Below are 19339 nucleotides of genomic sequence, written 5' to 3' on the forward strand. Positions count from 1 at the left end.
ACCTGTGTGCTGACAGCCAGCCTCCCAGGAGCCGGGCAGGACACGGGGCCCTTGTGAATCTCGGCGCTTGCTTGGGACTGGCGCATTGCGGCAGGAAGTGATACAGATCTCCCATGGCCACCGCATGCTCCATTTCATTGTATTTAAACTTCCTTTTTGAAGTGGACAACAACACTTCCTCACCAGAGTGCGTGAAACAAAGTGCGTCAGAAGAAGCCGGAGAACAGGGCCAGCCCTCGAGTCCCTTTCCAGCTCCGAGGACCCCTCCTGAGGGGGCTGCCCTCCTGGCTGGGGGCACCTGGCCCTCCTCTCCACAGTCCACTCGCCCACCTCATCCCAACACGGCTCTGTGGAGCGGCTCACTTTAGAATTTTACGTACAAATGCAACCAAACAAAGTCTCCTTCCTGATGCCACTTTCCCTGCGATGCTGTGTTTGTGAATTTCCACGATGGTTTTGCAGGGAGCAGGAATCATCTGTGTGATGCTCTGCAGGTCTCTCCGATTTGAACACACGTTGGGCCAGGGATCTGTCCTGCTCTGGATGGACAATTGGTTGCTGCGGTTTGGGGCGGGACGTTGTTCTACCCGTGTCCTCTGCCTGCAGATGTGGCAGGGCTGAGCTCCAGGTGTGGGTCATCGAGCCGGTGCAGGCGTGTATGTCTCTGATCACTAATCAAGTTGAGGGTCTCATCTTGTTTCTATCGGCCATTGAAATGTCTCTTTTGAGGAGTATCTGTGTAAGTCACCTTCCCATTTTGCACAGGAGCATCGATTTACAGCAATTCCTTATTTATTCTGGACAGAGAGGTTTGTCACTCCTGCCTGCGGCCTGCTCTCCACCCCCTGGCAGCTTTTGTCTCTCTCGGGGATGTCGTTTGAAAACCCAGTATTCTTAATTTCGATGTCAGTTTTCAGACTTGTCCATTACTTAGTTCTTTGCATTCCTGCTAGAGAAATCAACAAAGTTATCTGATGTCTTACGATGTGGCCCAAGACTACTGTTTCATCTTTCACATTTGGGTCTATGATTCTGCCAACATGGCTCTTTTTCTGCTATATGGTAAGGGTCAAGTTTCATTTCTGGTTTTCCCATGTGAATACCCAGTAGCTCACAGTGCTTATTGGAAGTTTATTCAAGGAGAAGAGGGCTGGGGGAGGGATGGAGTGGGAGGCTGGGTTAGCAGAGGTAAGCTAGTAGATGCGTGTGTGTGTGCTAAGTCACTTCAGTCGTGTCTGACCCTTTGTGACCCTATGGACTGTACCCCAACAGGCTCCTCTGTCTGTGAGCTTCTCCGGGTAAGAACACTGGAGAGGGTGGCTCTGCCCTCCTCCAGGGGATCTTCCCCATCCGCGGATCAAACCTGCGTCTCTTACATTTCCTGCATTGGCAGGTGGGTTCTTTACCACCTGGGAAGCCCAAGCAATTAGATGTAGGATGGATAAACAGCAAGTCCCCACTGTATAGTGCAGAGAACTATATCCAATACCCTGTGATAAGCCACAATGGAAAGAATATTAAAAAGAATATATGCGTGTGTGTATAAAACCAAATCTCTCTGCAGCACGGCAGAAATTAACGCAGCATTGTAAATCAGCCGTTCTTCAGTTTCACAGCTTGCCCTTTCCCCACCGGCTCCGCGGAGCCGCCACTCTCACGCGCCTGCATCTGTTTCTAGATCCTTTATTCGGTTCTGATGGTTCGGTCTGGATCTGAGCTGGTGCCACACCATCCCAGTGACTTTACCTTCACGACAAACACGGGCATCAACTAGAGCGAGTCATCCTTCTTTGCTCCAGCTCAAGACATCCTAATTATTGGCCTTTAACCTTTTAGACAAATTTCAAATTCATCTTGTCAAGTTTCCCAATAAGAGGGGCATTTATCTGATAATGCAGTGAATCTACGGATCAATTAGAGAGAAACATATTTTTATAACATTGAGCATTTGAATCCATGAACAGAGAATATTCTTCCAGTTGTTCTCTAAGCATCTCTCGTTCCCATCTGATGTTTCTACACGGACTAGTGTATATTTTGCCGGAGTTATTCAGTTATTTGAGTTTGGTGTCACTATTGCATATGTTTAAAATTTCCTTTTGTAATTCACTGTTTAACTTTTAGGAACATAATTGATTTTTGCTAAGCTCATTCATTCTAAAAATTTTAGATCCCCCTGAATTTTCTGCAAAAGTAATAGCGGCCTTGTACTTGCCGTTCCAACTTGTATACATCTGACTTATTTTTTCTGCCTCACTACTCTGACAGTGACACCACGCTGCCCAGAAGTGGCGATGGATGAGCACCTTGTTTGTTTTCAGTCTCCGGGGAAGCCTTTCTGTTCTCGCCGTTCACTGTATGTCATTTCAGTCACTGTAGCTTCTGCAGGTCTGTTTCTATACTGTGTTGCTTCTGTTTGTTCTTGTACCTGTTGTCTTTTGTCCTCATGAGCCTGGTTATCTTTTATGGCATTCTAAGATTTAATTTGAAAGGTACGTATATTTGCAGAAATCATTTAAGTCTTGGGTGATACTATTCTGAGAAGGTCTGTGTTGGTTTCAGCTTGGAGCAAGCAGGCAACAGTGATACAGGAAGACCCCACTAGAGTTTCAAGTCCCAGGCGGCTCAGTCGTAAAGGATCTGCTCGCCAGTGCAGGAGCCACAGGGGACACGGGTTCGATCCACGGGCTGGGAAGGTCCCCTGGAGAAGGGAATGGCTACCAACTCCACTCCACTCCGGGCTACCCATTCCTGCCCGGAGAATTCCACGGACAAAGGAGCCTGGCAGGCTACAGTCCACGGGGTCGCAAAGCATCGGACATGACTGGGGGGCTAATACTTTCACTTCTGTTTGTCTTTCTGAGGACAAATGGCCCCAAATACCTAACCTGTCATTGCCAGAAATCAGACGACCTTGGTCGACCCCACTTTAAGATATCTGAACTTGACAGAGTCTTGCGTTCTGTCATCTTTTCAGGCCCACATACTCTTAGGGACATTAAAGTGATACGTGATAGTGTGGTCAGCGTCCGACCTACAGTCATCCTATCAACAGCGAGAAGAGGAAGCAGCCTGATGCAGGGAGGGGCTTGCTTGCAGATGGGGCGGCGGGACTCACACTGGCCGCCTAAGACGGGATGAACAACCCTGAACTAGCTCCTCTCCAATGGACCAAGCTCAGATCCGTAGCTGGCTGCGGGCTGAGTGATGGCCGAGGCAAGGCGACCTCTTTCTCCCTCTGTCTCGGCGGGCTGGAGCCACTGCTCAACACTGTACCAAGTCTGGCGTCACCCCAGAGCCCACGAGATGGGCGCTAGGTCCTGTGCGCCCTTTCGCAAACCTCAGGTCCGGCCATCCCGCGCTTCTTTCCTAGCTGGAGAGTAAGTGCGGTTAGGACGCCAGCTCACGCATGCTGACTGGAGAAACATCACTCCACGAAGGAGTCTCATCCCCAGCTCCTCCCCTCTGACACCGTCCTGCTCGCCTTGGTGACCCTCCACACGTCTGCAGAAGCCCTTCCTGGAAGGCCCACCGCCTGTGCTGGTTCAGGACAGCCTCTGGGATCTGGGGGGGCAAGACAAAGTCTCACCTTCAGGCGTCAAGACCAGACCCGGTGGTCCTCGGGGCCTCGGACAGACTCGGGGAGATGTCTGGCTCCCACCAGCAGAGCGGCTTCAGTTCCCCACCTGTGAAATTCAGACCATGGCATCTTCCTAATGGGGCTGGTGTGAGTAGCATTTGGCACCTAAGAAGCGCCCAGGATTCTTTTTCTCTTCCGCTGTGTTAGGTGCTCAGTCATCAGAACATTCTGGAAATCAGATGAGGGAGAGAGGGGTCTTACTCCTCCTCATACCCCAGTCAAAGCCTCCATGTGTTGTCTGGGCAGAGCTGGGTGATAAGGAGGGGGTTTGGGGATGCAGCTTTCCTTAAGCCACAAAAAAGGCAGACCCCTTCCAAGGCAGGGGTCCTGGGAGCTCTCTCACCTGGGAACAGGGTATCCTGCCAGTGGAAGTGAACCCAGTTCAGCGGGCAGCCTGCTGGGGCCCAGAGGGAAGGAAACGCCCTTTGCCATCCTCTGGTACCTCCTGTGGGTATAAACAAAGAGGCGGGAGGAAGTGGGCGTCCGCCTGGAGTGGAGAAACCGCAGGCCCAGCAAAGGCTGGTTTCCACCGCCCGCAAGAGCGCGGTCATGGACCAGAGGCCGTGGAGCTGGGAGGCATGGCCGGGGCCCTGGGCCCGCTGGCCCGCTCCGCGTGTGCCTGCACTTTGGGACCCTCGCTGCCCGGGCTGCTGACACCTGTCCAGGCCAGATGGACCTGTTTCCGGCCCCTGAACGCTGGAGCTCCCCACTCAGTGACCACAGGGAGCATCCAGGGCAAAACCCTCCAGCTGCACCTTCCGAAGACAGCGGCTCAGCCTCATCCTCAGACTAGGAGACGATGAACGGCCCGAGGCCGCGGGGGAGGAGCGGGAATTTAATCTGGGTCTATCTCCCTCTCAAGCCTCGGATTTGCTCCACGGAGTGTCCAGTCAGGTCTCGGCTCTGCAGCCAAGAAGGACAATGCCCCCTGCTTCCTGTCTTCTCCTGGACTTTTCAGAAAGGTTCTCTCATCCCAGGGCTCCCACACTCGCTTGGGGTTTGTTACTGCAGATTTTCGGCTTTCACGCCAGAGTGTGAATCAGCAGATTAGAGGTGTAAGGGTGGGTGGCCTCCCTTTTGATCCCGTGCAGGGGGCTGGGCCCATGCCTGGAAAGAGGTTGCCTGAGGACAGACCAGCCTCGCCGTGAGTTGAGGAGGTATCTGTGGGGGAAGCATAAAAACTTGCTCCTCTGAGAGCATCTCTGGTGGAGACGACTCCAAAGCAGTAGCTCCCGCGTCTGCAGTGAGAGCCTGGCTGACTCCCACACGCTCTAAGTTGTCTCTTATGAGGATGTTTTAGTTTTGAAATCAACAAAACTTAATTTTTTTTCCCCCCCGAGAAGGAAATGACCCCCTGGTCCCTGTTCTCCTGGAATTTGCTCTGTGTTCTTAGATCAAATGTATCTTCTCTTCGGGAGGACCTACAGGGACCCCTTCCATCTCAGGAGCTCTGTGGTCACAAATCTGCGGTCTGGGGTTAAAAATGTTATGCTGTCCCCAAATCCCCAAGTCTTATAAATACTTATTGTTGTCATGTAGTGGAAGTATCCACTGTTTATGAGGCTCTTTTAAAATGCCGTGAAGTATACCAAGAATCTAAAAATCTGCATTATCTGATCTAATCCTCCCCACAGCTTTATTTCTGTCCCCATTTGGATTCCCAGAGCTCAGAGGGGTTGAGTGACTTGCCCAAAGACACACGGCATGGAGGTGGGGGGCTGGGAATTGGCAGCGTGGAGTCCAAGGCCACGGCTCTGCCTGGCATGGCCTCCCCACCTGACCAGTGCCCACCAGAGGCAGGAAGCTCACTGCCAGGCTGACCCTTCATCTGAGACCAGTGACACGTGCCGGAGCCGAGGGACCAGGGGACCTTATGGCAGACACTCTTGGTTCGGGCGGCCTATTGTTGGCCCTGCGACGAGCGCCCTGACCCCAACTCCGCGTTTCTCTGTAGAGATGAAGCTGGTGGGTCTGGAGGGCTCCGACAAGCTGTCCATCCTCCGAGGCTGCCCAGGGCTGCCCGGAGCCCCAGGGCCCAAGGGAGAGGCAGGCATCGGTGGACTGAAGGGTATGTGCTCCGAGTCGGTGACGGGGGTCACTGAGCGCCGGCTGTTCTCAAACTGGAGCCCGAGCAGGGCAGTGCCCCCGAGGGGTCTCAGCTTGGGAGTTTGGGTCACGGGTTCTGCCCAGAACCCACCGGCACCGCCATCCCCGGAGGAGGGCGCTGGTCCCAGCTATTGTCAGCTCACGTTTGGGAGTGTCTTCATGGAGCACGCGCTTCCGGGCGCGTGATCGGGACTGGCTTTGCCGTGACTGTTGGCAGGAGCTCTGCGCCTCACATGCCCGGCGTGCTCACCGGAAACCGGAGCACCAGGTTTCCCTCCCTGCACCTCGGAGGAGACACCTGGGGCTCCGAGCAGCCAAGCACTGCCAGGGAGGGAGGAGCTGGGTCTCCACCCAGAGTGAGGGCCCCGAGCACTCCACACATCTTCCCACGGCGCAATCCCCCCTTACAAGGTTTGGGCCCTAAAACACGCTCCAAGATGGGGTTCTGCTGGGGGGCCCTGGGAGGAGGGCATATCTGGTCCGCTGCCGCCAGGGGTGTGTTTAGCTGGCCCCAGGAGGAAGCAGCGTTACCCCTCTGTCCCACCCCCACGCCCCACTCCCCTGGGCGGTGAGCCTGTTGGCAGACTCCTGCCCTTCCTCTTGCTGAGCCTGGGGCTGCCTCTCCTGACCCTCACGTCAGTGCCTGGAGGAGGGCAAGGGGCCCTGGGTGGTCCTAGCCTCCTGCCAAGATTAATAATGCAGAGCTGGGCCTTATTATTTCTTGGGCTCCAAAATCACTGCAGATGGGACTGCAGCCATGAAATTAAAAGATGCTTGCTCCTTGGAAGAAAAACTATGACAAACCTAGACAGCATATTAAAAAGCAGAGACATTGTTTTGCCAACAAAGGCCTGTCTAGTCAAAGCTACGGTTTTTCCAGTGGTCATGTACGGATGTGAGAGTTGGACCATAAGGAAAGCGGAGCACTGAAGAATTAATGCTTTCAAACTGTGGTGTTGGAGAAGCTCTTGAGAGTCCCTTGGACTGCGAGGAGTCCAACCAGTCCATCCTTAAGGAAATCAATCCTGAATGTTCATTGGAAGGAATGATGCTGAAGCTGAAATTCCAATAGTTTAGCCACCTGATGCAAAGAACTGACTCATTGGAAAAGACTCTGATGCTGGGAAAGATAGAAGGCAGGAGAAGGGGACGACAGAGGATGAGATGGTTGGATGGCATCACCGACTCGATGGACTTCAGTTTGAGGAAGCTCTGGGAGTTGGTATGGAGAGGGAAGCCTGGCAAGCTGCAGTCCATGGGGTTGCAAAGAGTTGGACACAACTGAGCAGCTAACGTTCTCCCCTGCATCTGGGGGAACACAGAGAGCTGGACCCGTGGCTGGCATCTCCAGGTGCCCCTGGTGATAGTCTCTGAGGATGTGCTCCTGGTCCCAGCGCCCAGCTCGGCGGTAGAGCTCTGTGCCGCAGCGTGAACCGGGCCTGCTACACCAAGGTCTACAGGAGCCGGAAGCCGGTGGCCCCTGGGGTGCCAGCCGTCTGCCCCGGGGGCTGTGGGGGCTCTGCCCCCACTGTCTCTGCTGTCACCCTCACTGGGGGCAGCGACCCTGAGGATACTGGAGCCGGGGCAGGAGGGTCAGGACTTCATTCCTCAGGGCAGAGAGCGCCCAAGTAGGATGCCTCAGATGGCCTTTCCCTCAATGGTGTGTCTTTGGGATTTACAGGAGAACGAGCTTCGCCCAGAGTCCCTGGGAAGGCAGGGCTGGCCGGACCCAAAGGAAGCACAGGTGATGAAGAGCTGTGACCCCCAGCAGGACCCTGGGGCCTGTCTGCAGAGACGGACAGACAGACCGAGAGGGCGCGGGGAGGCGGAGAGAGAGATGGGAGAGAGACAGGGTGGGAGGGCGGCAGGAGACAGACGCGCCTGTTACTGCCCGCGTCCTGAGAGCCTCGAGGCGCCTGAACCGGTCCAGGGTCCTGGGTCCTCAGCAGCCTGCTGTGACCCAGGGAAGAATCCCAGGCCTCAAGTCCCCAGCCACCCACCCGTTCCGCTAAGAGAGCCGGGTGAGCCGCGGAGCATGCGTGTGGCTCAGCCTCACGCCCACCCCCCACCCCCCGAAGAGCTGAGCCTGGGGTGGCTTCCAGAGCGGAGGGTCGCTGTCCACTGACGGGCGTCCTCTGCACCCCCTGTCTCTCCCCAGGAGCCCGAGGGGAGAAGAGTGCACGTGGAGAGAAACGTGAGCCCCTCCCCTCCCCAGGGGCACCTGGCAGACTTTGCAGGGGGCTGGGGGGGGTGGTCCCAGAGGCCTGGGTCACAGGAGGTGCCCCGGGGCCCAGGAGACCGTCTGGGGGAGGAGCTCAGACCATGCCACTGGCCCCGCCCGTCCAGCCCACGGGTGGGGGCAGAGGGGCTGTCCTGGTGGTTGAAGGCTGGAGGAGCCAGCGGCTGCCAGTCTTGCCCCCAGGAGACTGGCAACATTGACTTATTGCATGACTGTGGATGCTTCGCTTTTTGTTTTTTTCTGATTTATGCCCATTTATTTAAAAATTTCTAAAAGTAAGAAAAGGTAAAACACCAAGACACAGTCAGGCTTCCCAGGTGGTACTAATGGTAAAGTACCCGCCTGCCAGTACAGGAGATGGAGGAGACATGTGCTCAATCCCTGGGTTGGGAAGATTTCCCCGGAGGAGGGCATGGCCACCCACTCCAGTGGTCTTGTCTGGAGAATCCCTGTGGACAGGGGAGCCTGGCAGGCTACAGTCCATGGGGTCACAGAGAGTCGGACACGACTGAGTGTTCACAAGACACAGTCACAAGCTTTGATGACAAACAGAAAGTGCACTGTCGGGGCCCAAGCATACCCCAAACACCCCCAGGACTTTCCACGCCCAAAGGCTCTGATGGAGACACTGGTGGTGGAAAGTGATGGGCCCGGAGGAGATGACCCTCACTGCCGGGAGCCTCGAAGCCCAGGAGAGGTGGCCAGGACGGTGGTCCAGCCAGTTCCCCAAGCTGGCTGCCTGCACCCAGTGAGCCCGTGTGGCTGAGCCTAGGAACCGCTGCCCAGGGCTGGGGGCTGTCCGTCCCGGAAGAGCTGGGTAATGGTTTCCACTCTCGGTGCTGTGTTCACGGAGCAGAGTGGGGGAGGGCACGGGGCTGTTTCCAGACGTGTGACGTGCGTGTCGTCTCTCCCACAAGAGGAGAGCCGGGGCAGCTCCATTCGTGTGCCGCAAGTGACTGCCCACAGGCCGACCCCCCACCCCTGGACCTCAGCCAGGACCTGCTTCCGTGGGGGCGGTGGACCAGAAGGCCAGGGGCACACGAAACACTCTCTGCACACCTCTTGCTCCCCAGTTACAGGCAGCTGTTGCCTGAATGACATGTGCCTTCCACAGCAGTCTTCCTGTGGGAGCTTATAACTTCCCCTGGAAGGCAGGGTGCCCGGGCCGAGGTGGGGACAGCGGGAGGTGGGGGTGCCCTCCGTCCGTCCCGGGCCTCCGTGCCACCCTCCCCCGGGCAGTCATCCCCTCTTCCGCCCCCTGCGTGGCCCCTGCCCTGCCCAGGCTCCCGACCTGGCGTCCACCCCCCGGTTCCCCACCAAGGACCTTGGACCTGCAAGGAGCTGCTCACCAGGGGGCACTTCCCGAGCAGCTGGCACACCATCTACCTGCCCGACTGCCGGCCCTGACCGGGCTGTGTGACATGGACACGGACGGCGGGGGGGATCGTGAGCTGCCGGGGGTCCCAGAGATGGCCCCGTGGCCCGTGGGCGGTGGTGGGCACACTCGGGAGGCCCCTCTGGTGGGAGATCAGTCTTTAGAGGCCTTTGTGAGACTGTCTAACCCCAGGCTCAGGCTGACCCCGTCCTGTCACTTAGGTCGGGAGAAGCAGAAACGTCGGGGCAGGGGCAAGGAGGCCCGTCACTCTGGGCCACGGGCTGAGGCCCAGAAGTGCCCACTTCTCTCCAGCCGCATGACTTTGGGCTTGTCGCCTGCCCTCTCTGAGTCTCCATGTTATCCTTGGCCATGTGTAGGTACTCCCCTGGTGGTCCCCAGGGTCTCTGATGAGACCCACATCCTGGGCCCCAGACTGAAGCGCTGGGAGCTACTGGCGCTGTGCTCACGGGTGGTGGGGTACCCCGCGGGGGGACGGCAGCAGGGGCCTGTCTCCCAGCACCCCCCAGCTCATGCACAGGTTTTCCAGTGAAGGAGGGATGGCTCTGTGGACTTCTTCCGGACCTAGACCGCGTACAAGCAGGGCTTCGGCAGTCAGCTGGGTGAGTTCTGGCTGGGGAATGACAACATCCATGCCCTGACCGCCCAGGGTAGGGCCACAGCGGGGGCTCTGTGGTTGGGGGGCTGTAGCCCACAGCTCCTGACCTTAGCCCTGGGCCGTGTGGAGCAGAAGACCTCGCCCCCCGCGTGCTCTCCTCTGATAGCAGGAAGGTTATGCCTGTGCCAGCCTGGGGTGCGCTTCTCTCAGACTCGCTGAGTGTCAGAATCGGGAGAAGGGGGGTTACTGGAGGGAAGATGTCTTCTGGTCTCAGGACCAATCAGACCTTAGATCCCGAGAGGAGGAAGTGGGCAGCAGGCTGTCTGGACTGCGGTGGCCCTCCTCTCTCTCCCAGCCGTCGGTCCTGCCTTGAATCTGGGCTCTGAGACCCCGGAGCCCCCTCCTTCCTTCTCCTGGTCACTGCACGTGGGGGTCCCGACACAGTCCCCCTCAGCCCACTGCTCTGTTTCATAGACTCAGCTTCATGGGTGGTCCTGAGTTTAACTGTAGACCTGTGAATCCTATCTTAAATTCTCCCACTACCTCAGGGCAACCTTGAAGGTATCCACTCATGTGCCTGAAATTCCTGCAAAAGAAACGAATACAAATACACTTTCCTGCCCTGGCATTCATTGCGGTTTGCAGGAGAATTTAGGGTTTCCAGCAGAGTGAGGCTTCACTCCTTTTAAGGAACACCAACCGTGGGATTTCGGGCGAGACTGATAGAACAGAAGGGGAGCTGTCGGAAGTCGGGGAGCCCTCCCCGGAGCCTCACATCCACCAGCCTCTCACACCTTCCCCGCTGAATTTTCCCCAGATGCCAAGTTCAGATATCCCTCCAGAATTTACCCAAATTCCCACCTCCTCTGCCTGGAGGCACAGGGCCCCTTCTGCTGAGACCTGAACACCTTCCTCCAACAGGAACCAGTGAGCTCCGGGTAGACCTTGTGGACTTTGAGGGCAACCACTGATTTGCCAAGCACCAGCCATTCCGGATGGCGGGTGAAGCTGAGAAGTACAAGCTGGTCCCGGGGGCCTTTGTGGTGGGCGGTGCAGGTCAGAGTCCGCACGGGGCACCGCGGGGGCCGGCGCTTCAGCTTGGGGCTGGGGAAGCAGAGCAGCTGCTGGGGGTCCTGGCTCTGTCTCCCCGAGAGACCCTGGGCTGGGGGTTCCTGCCTCAGGGCCTGGCTTCTCCATCTGTGGAGGCAGACAAGACTGTGCCTGAGTTTCTTTGCAATGTGGGGCCCGCGATTCACTGAGGTCAGTGACCCTGTCCCTGCTAACACCTGGAGGAGGACGGTCAGCTCATAGGAGGCCTTAGAGCCCTGTTCCCAGGCGGCTCCACGGAACACCAACCCTGTGGGGTGTTCTCTCCAGAAAGACCCCTGGTCACAGACACTGGGAAGGCACTTCCTGTGGCCCATCCTGGAAACGCCAGGGTGCACTCGTGTCCAGGAGAGGAGCTAGGCGCCTGTTGGATTGCGCTGAAGCAGAGCTCCAGAGAGCAAGGCCCTCCAGGATGCCGGAGGGGATGGCTAACGGGAGCCTTCAAGCGCCCGTTTGACACACACGGCCTCCTCTGAGCCTCCAAGGAAGGAGCAGGGCGGGGACCCTTGACCTCAGGGTGTAGGTGAGGGCCAGGCAGGCGTGGGGGGGGGGGGGCGTGGATACTGCAGGGGCCAGAGGTCAGCTGCACGCCCGGGGCTGGAGCTGGAGCCAGGGCCCCCGGTGAGGTGGTGCTAGGCCCCTGGGATGACCAGGGCGAGCCAGTGCGAGGGGGCGGTGCCCAGGAGAGAGGCGCGGCCATGGGGGAGAGAGGGCCCCGAGGGCCTGGGGGTCTCTGGGGAGCCAGGAGGAAACAGGGGAGGCTGGAGGGAGGCTCACGCCCTGGTGCAGAGTTCCGGGACCAGGAGGCGCCCTCTGCCCCACGGCCGAGGTGGGCTGTCAGCCCCCTGGGGGTCTCTAGAGGGAGGTGTGCTGGGTGGGCGGCAGGGCTCCCCGACGGTGGTTCCCTCTAGGACCAGCAACACCCCACTCCGCCCGTTCCCCCCCACCAGCAGGTGATTCCCTGACGGACCACAGAAGTCACTTCTTCTGCACCAAAGACCGCGACCGTGGTGGGAGCGCCTCCAGCTGTGCGTGCCGCTCCAGGGGGCCTGGCAGTACCACGCCTATCACTCGTCCAGCCTGAACGGCTGCTACCTCCAGGGGCCGCACACGGGCTGCGCCAACGGCATCAGCTGGAAGTCGTGGGGAGGGTACAACTACAGCTGCAAGGTTCGGAGATGAAGCTGCGGCTCACCCAGCCGCCCGCAGCCTCCACGAGCTTTGCTCCGTCCCCGGCGAGGGTTAGGCCCCCGCTGCTCCCCTGCCTCCGCTTGTAAGGCCCGCAGGGTCCAGCCCCTCCTGTCCGCATCTGAACTCCGAGACCCACAGCCTCGCCAGAAGCACCACGGTTTTAAAGTTTGTTTTCTGACATACTTTTTCCTGCCGGTTTTCATTTGCATCTTTGAGCTTGAGCTTTTCTGAGCATTTCTCCCACAGCCGATCTGCAGCAGGGCCTTCTGACCCAGCCGAGCCAGGGGCAGTTCAGCCCCCCTTAGCACGCAGTCACCAGTGTCCCCCAAGCATCAGCCGCAGCCTTAAGCGCCCACCATTAATAGACCAGGGGGTCCCCTCCCTCCCCTAAAGGCTCCTGCCTCCTCCTGCCTCACTCCCAGCATCACACGCTTTTAAACAGGTCACCCTGAGACTAGAACACTCTGGTTGAAAAGAGGGGAGTCTGCTATAAACAGGGGCTTTCTGCTTCCAGTCACTGTGGTGGTTGCTCTGGACCAGCTTCCCCCGAGAGCCACTGAAACACCAAACTCGGGCCCACACGGGACACGGGCTGCGTCCGCCCAGCAGAGGGAGGGCGGCAGGCCCCACGTGCAAAACCCCGAGGGCAGGAGCCTCGCTCCGCACAAGCCTCGGTCCCTGGACGATCACAGACCCCAGTGTGCGAAGCTCAACAGCCTGATGGGAGACGGAGAAGAGCTCTCTGTCTCTCAGGCAGGGAGACGCCTCTTATCCGAGACTCCAGAGGGGCGGGGTGGAAAGGGAAAGGTTGATGGGTTCAGCTGCATTCAATCAAGAGCCTCTGTTTATCAAAGGACCACGTGGGAAATAGAAGGAAACTCACCCAGGGACAGAAATCCCTCGCAACACGTGTGTGTGTGTGTGTGTGTGTGTGTGCGCGCGCGCGCGCTGCTGTGCCCAGCTCTTTGCGATCCCGTGGACGGTAGCCCACCAGGCTCCTCTGCCCACAGGATTCCCAGGCAAGGATACTGGAGTGGGTTGCCATGCCCTCCTCCAGGGGATCTTCCTGACCCAGGGATAGAACCCGGGCCTCCTGCATCTCCGGCCTTGGCAGGCAGGCCCTTTACCACCGGGCTGCCAGGGACGCCCTTTGTGACACGTAGGTTGCTAGTTTTCCACGGCTGCCCCAACTCCTTACCTGCAGCTCAGGGGCCTAAAGCACGAGGGGAATGTGTCACCACGGGGCCGTGCAGGCTGGACGTCGGGTGTGGGTGTGACGGGACTGGAAGCAAGTCGGCTCCGGCGCCGGTTCCTTCTCTAGGCTCCGGGGAGGGTCTGTTCTCTCGCTGGTTCCTGCTGCCGCAGGCTCCTGGACCTCCTTGGCTCAGGGCCCTCCCCGTCTTCAGAGCGGCAGGAGCACCGCCCTCTGGCCCTGCTTCCGGGCCGCTGTCCCGCCGTCCCTCTGGGCGTGGCGGGGAAAGCCCCTCTGCTCTGAAAGGCTTGGCATCCGACCGGGCCCACCTGGGTATCACAGGCCCTCTCTCTGTCTCCAGATCCTCTGTTTAGGCACCTCCGCCAAGTCACCGTCCCCGTGTAAGGTGACGCCCGTCCACCTGCGGATCAGGGGCTCTTTAGCCGGGGGAGCATATTCTGTCTACCATGACCCATTAAAAAAAACACAGCATGATCTCACACCCAGAGTATTTAAAGAACTCCTTCTTGTTGCTTAGTCGCTAAGTCATGTCTGATTCTTTGTGAGCTCATGGACTGCAGCCTGCCAGGCTCCTCTATCCATGGAATTCTCCAGGTAAGAATACCAGAGTGGGTAACCATTCTCTTCTTCAGGGGATCTTCTCCATCCCCCGCCTCCTGCATCGAAGGCAGATTCTTTACTGCTGAGTCACCAGTGAAGCCCAAAGAACTACCAATCAACAGAATTTTAATCGCTTAATAAGACGGGTTAAGAGATTTGAACAGACACTTCACAAAAAATGATACCCACAGGACCAATACACTTGTAAAAAGCTTCTCTATTTTGTTGAGAATTATAACCAAAGTGAGATGCTATTCCACACTCGTCAGGACCGATAAAATTTGGAAAACTGATCACACCAGGTGTCAGGGATGCGGCAGGGTTGGGGGATTACACATGCTGCGGGCAGCAGTGGGAACTGAAGCCACCAACTTGGGGAAGAGTGTGCTATTAATCATTAGAGCAGAAGACACAGGCCCATAGCTGGCAATTCCACTGCCTGACGTGGAAATGAGCGTCGTGTGCCTCAGGGACCACGGGCAGGACAATCTATGTTGAAACTCTTCACGACAGCCCCAGGCTGGCAACCACCCGAGGCCCCCGGAAGAGGGCAGATAGTCATCTAAAGACTGTGTGTGCCAGATGCCACTCGGCGGCGAGAACTGGATAGCTGTGACCACACCCAGGGTGGAGACACAACGCGGCGGCTGGGCGGGGGGACCCCGGGCTGAGAGGCGGGCCTGGTGCCGGCTCCGCACCGCACGAGGCTGGTTTCCAGGTTAAACAGACTGGCAGTCTTTGGGGCAACCACCTGCCCCGACGTGAGAGCTGGGCCACAAAGGGCTGAGCACCAAAGAATGGATGCTCTTGAGCTGGGGTGTTGGAGAAGACTCTGGAGAGTCCGTTGGACTGCAAGGAGATCCAACCTGTCCATCCTAAAGGAAATCAACCCTGAATATTCATTGGAAGGACTGATGCTGAAGCTCCAGTCTTTGGCCACCTGATGCGAGGAGCTGATTCACTGGAAAAGACCCTGATGTGGGAAAGATTGAAGGCAGGAGGAGAAGGGGACGACAGAAGATGAGATGGTTGGATGGCATCACTGACTCGACGGACATGAGTTTGAGCAAGCTCCGGGAGTTGGTGGTGGACAGGGAGGCATGGCGTGCTGCAGTCCGTGGGGCTGCAAAGAGTCAGACACGGCTTAGCTACTGAACAACAACAGCTTAGGTGGTAAACATATACCAGGAAGACAAGAGGGTGTCTGTACTTGGGTGGGATGCGGTGGTGACAGGGACCCCGCGGGCCTTTGGGATTCTGAGCGGTGATGACAAGCCCGTGGGCCACACGGTAACAAAAGCAGCCAGATCTCACTTTTCCTCTTGGGGACTTTCGAGTACACACTTGTTCACAATTTTATAACTATCTGTGAAGGAAGTGCACACCCTAGATCTAGGGAAGCGGGCAACCTGTGCGTCTTTTCCTGACGTCCGCGGTCGCCGACTCAGTGACTGAGGACATGCAGCCCACCCAGGGCTGACTGGACCCCACGAGGCGCTGACCACCACCTCTCATCAGAAGTAAAGCCTGCTAGTTAAAACTGCACTTTTCTCCCTTAATAGGTAAGCATCTTATAAACCCAGGAAGACTTGTAATTCTAGAAGCGATTAATATACCAAAAGCCATAAAATTTGGACTTTCATATTAAGATATCTGGATAGCTTTGAAATCTCATGGTCCCTTAAGGTTTAAAGAACCTGGTTTATTGTAAAGAAAGCCTCATAAATCCAGAGTTAAATATGTAATTATCCAGTTGACTTAGCCTTGTAATGCTATCTAGAAATCTTAGTACGTTTATTCACAGGACTAGAATACGTAAGAAACTCTGGGTTCACTGCATTTGTAAGTGAAATCATTAGATCTCTAAAAATTAATTAGTACTAAGAAGGTTTTGTCCGCTAGGCAATTGAAATGCCTAAGAAGAAATTTAATATATTGCCCTTATTATCACAATTCAAAGTTTTGAAGGTTTAATGAACTAGATTTGTAGTATTCAAAGACCCTTAAAAGTGACTGTTAAGATTTGCAGGTCTTACAAATGGAAAATGAGATGCGTATGTCGAATGTGAAAGATTAGGCAAAGTTTTTGAATATGTAGCTTTCAGAAATCAACTGTTATTTTAGAAAAGCTGAGTCTTTCCTAAACACAAGTGCCTATCAGACTCAAATCCTTAAAACTCAGTGATGGTTAGAACAGCTCCGCCCTGGCACCTAGGGGAGGCAGAGGGTGTTTATTTAAGCAACCCCCCAGGACTGTTCCCAGCACCCGCTCCCGAGCGGGAGAAACCCCACTGCAGGGCTTCAGTGGGCGGGGTCGCTCTCCCAGGCTCGTTCTCGTCACCTCTCTCTTATTAGTGAATACGTTAATTGCCTGAATTCCCCTCTTCCAGCTTGTGCTGGGGACACATTCCCCTACTCTTGGGGTGTTCGTATCTGAGGAGCCCCGCCCACCTCTGCCCTCTACCACTGACCAGGAGGGTCTTTCGGCCCCTGTGAGCTCACTGCCCCCTGGCTTCAGCGTCCCCCTTGTCCTGCACACACTATGTCTTTATTGAACACCCTGCCAGACGTTGCTCTTATGCAATTGCATAGCCTTTATCCCTCTTGACATATTGTTGTTGAAACTCGGCCCCTGTTCACTGGTGCCAAACAGAAACGTGGAGACAGAGTTTGGGGTGAAGTGGAAAAGAGTAGCTTTAAGTGCTTTGCCAGGCAAAGGGGGCCACAGTGGGCTAATGCCCTGAAGACCATGTGACCCACCCTGGAGGACGTCATTTGTTGCTCAATCATGTCTGACTTATTGTAACCCCATGAACCGCAGCACACCAGACTTCCCCGTCCATCACCAACTCCCAGAGCTTACTCACACTCATGGTCATTGAGTCGGTGATGCCATCCAACCACTTCATCCTCTGTCGTCCCCTTCTCACTATTAGCTGTCTAATGGATGTGTATGGATGTGAGAGTTGGACCATAAAGAAGGCTGAGTGCCAAAGAATTGATTGTTTAGAACTGTGGTCTTGGAAAAGACTCTTGAGAGTCCCTTGGACTACAAAGAGATCAAACCAGTCCATCCTAAAGGAAATCAGTCCTGAATATTCATTGGCAGGACTGATGCTGAAGCTAAAGCTCCAATACTTTGGCCACCTGATGTGAAGAGCTGACTCATTGGAAAAGACCCTGATGCTGGAAAGATTGAAGGCAGGAGGAGAAGGGGACGACAGAGGATGAGATGGTTGGATGGCATCACCGACTTGATGGACATGAGCTTAAGCAAACTACGGGAGCTGGCGAAGGACAGAGAAGCCTGGCGTGCTGCAGTCTCTGGGGTTGCAAAGAGTCAGACACGACTGAGCGACTGAACACCACCACATCTTATCCGTTCATCTGCTGATGGGCATGTAGGTTGTTTTCACGTCTGAATCTCTATTTTAAGTGCCTCCCCAAGTGGCTCTGAGGAACAGCTGGGCTTGGAACCCACTAATATGCTATCTGCAGGGCTAAATGCGCTTGTGGATGATCTCAGGGCAAGAAATGAAAGCCCCGGGTCTCTGGCCTGTCAGAGCAGAGCTTGTGTGGAAGGAGACAGCGGTGCTGCAGGAGGGCAGAGCGGAGCTGATTCACGGGAGGACGTTTCTGTCTGAGTCACACGAGTTATCGGCCGAGCAACCAGGAGACGCCCCGGCCGCTCACGACACCCGTGCTTGTCGGACCCAGAAAGCCCTGCTCAGTTACGGGGCCGCCGCCCCGAGAGCCTCACAGCCTGCCGGTGAGCACGGCCTCCTGTTTCGTTTTCTGAAGATGTCTCTGTCCTCAGCTCCTCTGTCTAGGCCGCTGGTCAATGGGGCCTGTCCGAGGGTGGTGGGCACACAGCGTGGACATCCTGAGGCCCTGGGCACCCGGCCCCCTGGCGGAAGAGCTCTCCCGAGAGGCAGGGCCAAATGCAGAGGCGGGGGCGCGCCCGAGGTCAGACAGCTGCTCCGGCCTCGCTGCAAAGTGCTCCAAGGGGGCAGCAGGGTTCCCCGCCCACGGGGCGCTGGGCCAGGAGCGAGCAGGTGTCCATCCGCGGCTACAGGGGCGCTGGTCCTCGCTGCGCCTGAAAGCGTGGACTGGAGCAGCTGCGCCTCGCTTCTGTCCCCAGACTCTGACGATTTCTATTTCAACCCCAATTAAAATGTAGGCCAGCTCTCTCGCAGGCGCAGGGCGCTGGGAGGGCTGTGCTCACTCCCTTGGGACAGATGGACACTTCCAGATGGTTCCGAGCTCTCCTGCCTTCCCGGCTGGGACGTGTGCCGCACATTGGAGTGGGGAGGGGGCGGCGGGGGCGGAGGGGCTTGCAGCCTCCTGCGAGGCTCCAGGAATCAGATAATTCGCCGCCCCCCCCCCACACATATGGTTGATTAGTCACTGTGACAAGGACGACCAAGCTGAGTAGCTCCAGGGTGGCGGAAGAAATGGGTAGGAAATTGCCGGAGGAAGGTCGGCTCAGAGCCCGGAGCTGGATTTAGGGCAAGTGCGGGGGTGCAGGTCGCCCCTCTCGCCTCCCTGCTGTCTGCCCCTCCCCCGGCCACCTCTTTGTAAAGGTAAGTAAGTGACAGCTGTCTGTTTAATACACAACTTCAGATCTCAGCCCCGTGACACCATACAAACGTGTCATGGTCCCACAGGGCCTGGGGGGCTGGTGAACCCGGCAGTGATCCAGGCCCCCCGACCCCTTCCCCGGAGCCTGGCTCCTCCGTCCTGAGACACGTCTGGTCCCTTCTTTGCTCCTTCACCTCCACGCCTCCCCGGATCTGCCATCTTAACGGGAGTTTGCTCGGAGCTCCCAGGCTTGGGCAGAAAAGATCTTACTCCTAAGGCTGAGTCACTCTATCCCCAAAATAAAAAACACTTCACTGCTCTCTGCAACTCCAGGGCTTTGAAAAAGTTCCATCCCTTCCTTTGGGGGTCTAGTGATGTTTAGGTGTTTTCCGACTTGATAAGACCTCAGATTGCTGGACTCTTCACTTCATTTTTCCTGCTGACAAATGGCTTGATTTTTCCCTAAGCCCTTCCCCTTCTCTGCAGTGCCTCCTCAGACCGCCGAGGCAGAGAAGCACGCACATTCTGGATTTGCACGGTCTTTCCTTGGAGCCCCAGAGGCCCTTCTGCAGAACTGCCTTCCGCGTTATCAGAAGCAGCGCTCGCGTGAAACACGTTTCCACCTTCCTCCCCGCCCCTCGCTCCGGCCGCCGCTCTTGCGATGGGACTCC

General features: G+C 56.7%; 1 pseudogene; it reads left to right on the plus strand.

Annotated features, from left to right (window-relative positions):
• Positions 1–1040: 1040 nt before the first annotated feature.
• On the plus strand, positions 1041–13769 carry LOC122702563 (annotated as a pseudogene).
• Positions 13770–19339: the final 5570 nt, after the last annotated feature.

This window comes from Cervus elaphus, chromosome 11 (genome assembly GCF_910594005.1).
Source record: "Cervus elaphus chromosome 11, mCerEla1.1, whole genome shotgun sequence".
In the NCBI taxonomy this organism is placed as follows: Eukaryota; Metazoa; Chordata; class Mammalia; order Artiodactyla; family Cervidae; genus Cervus; species Cervus elaphus.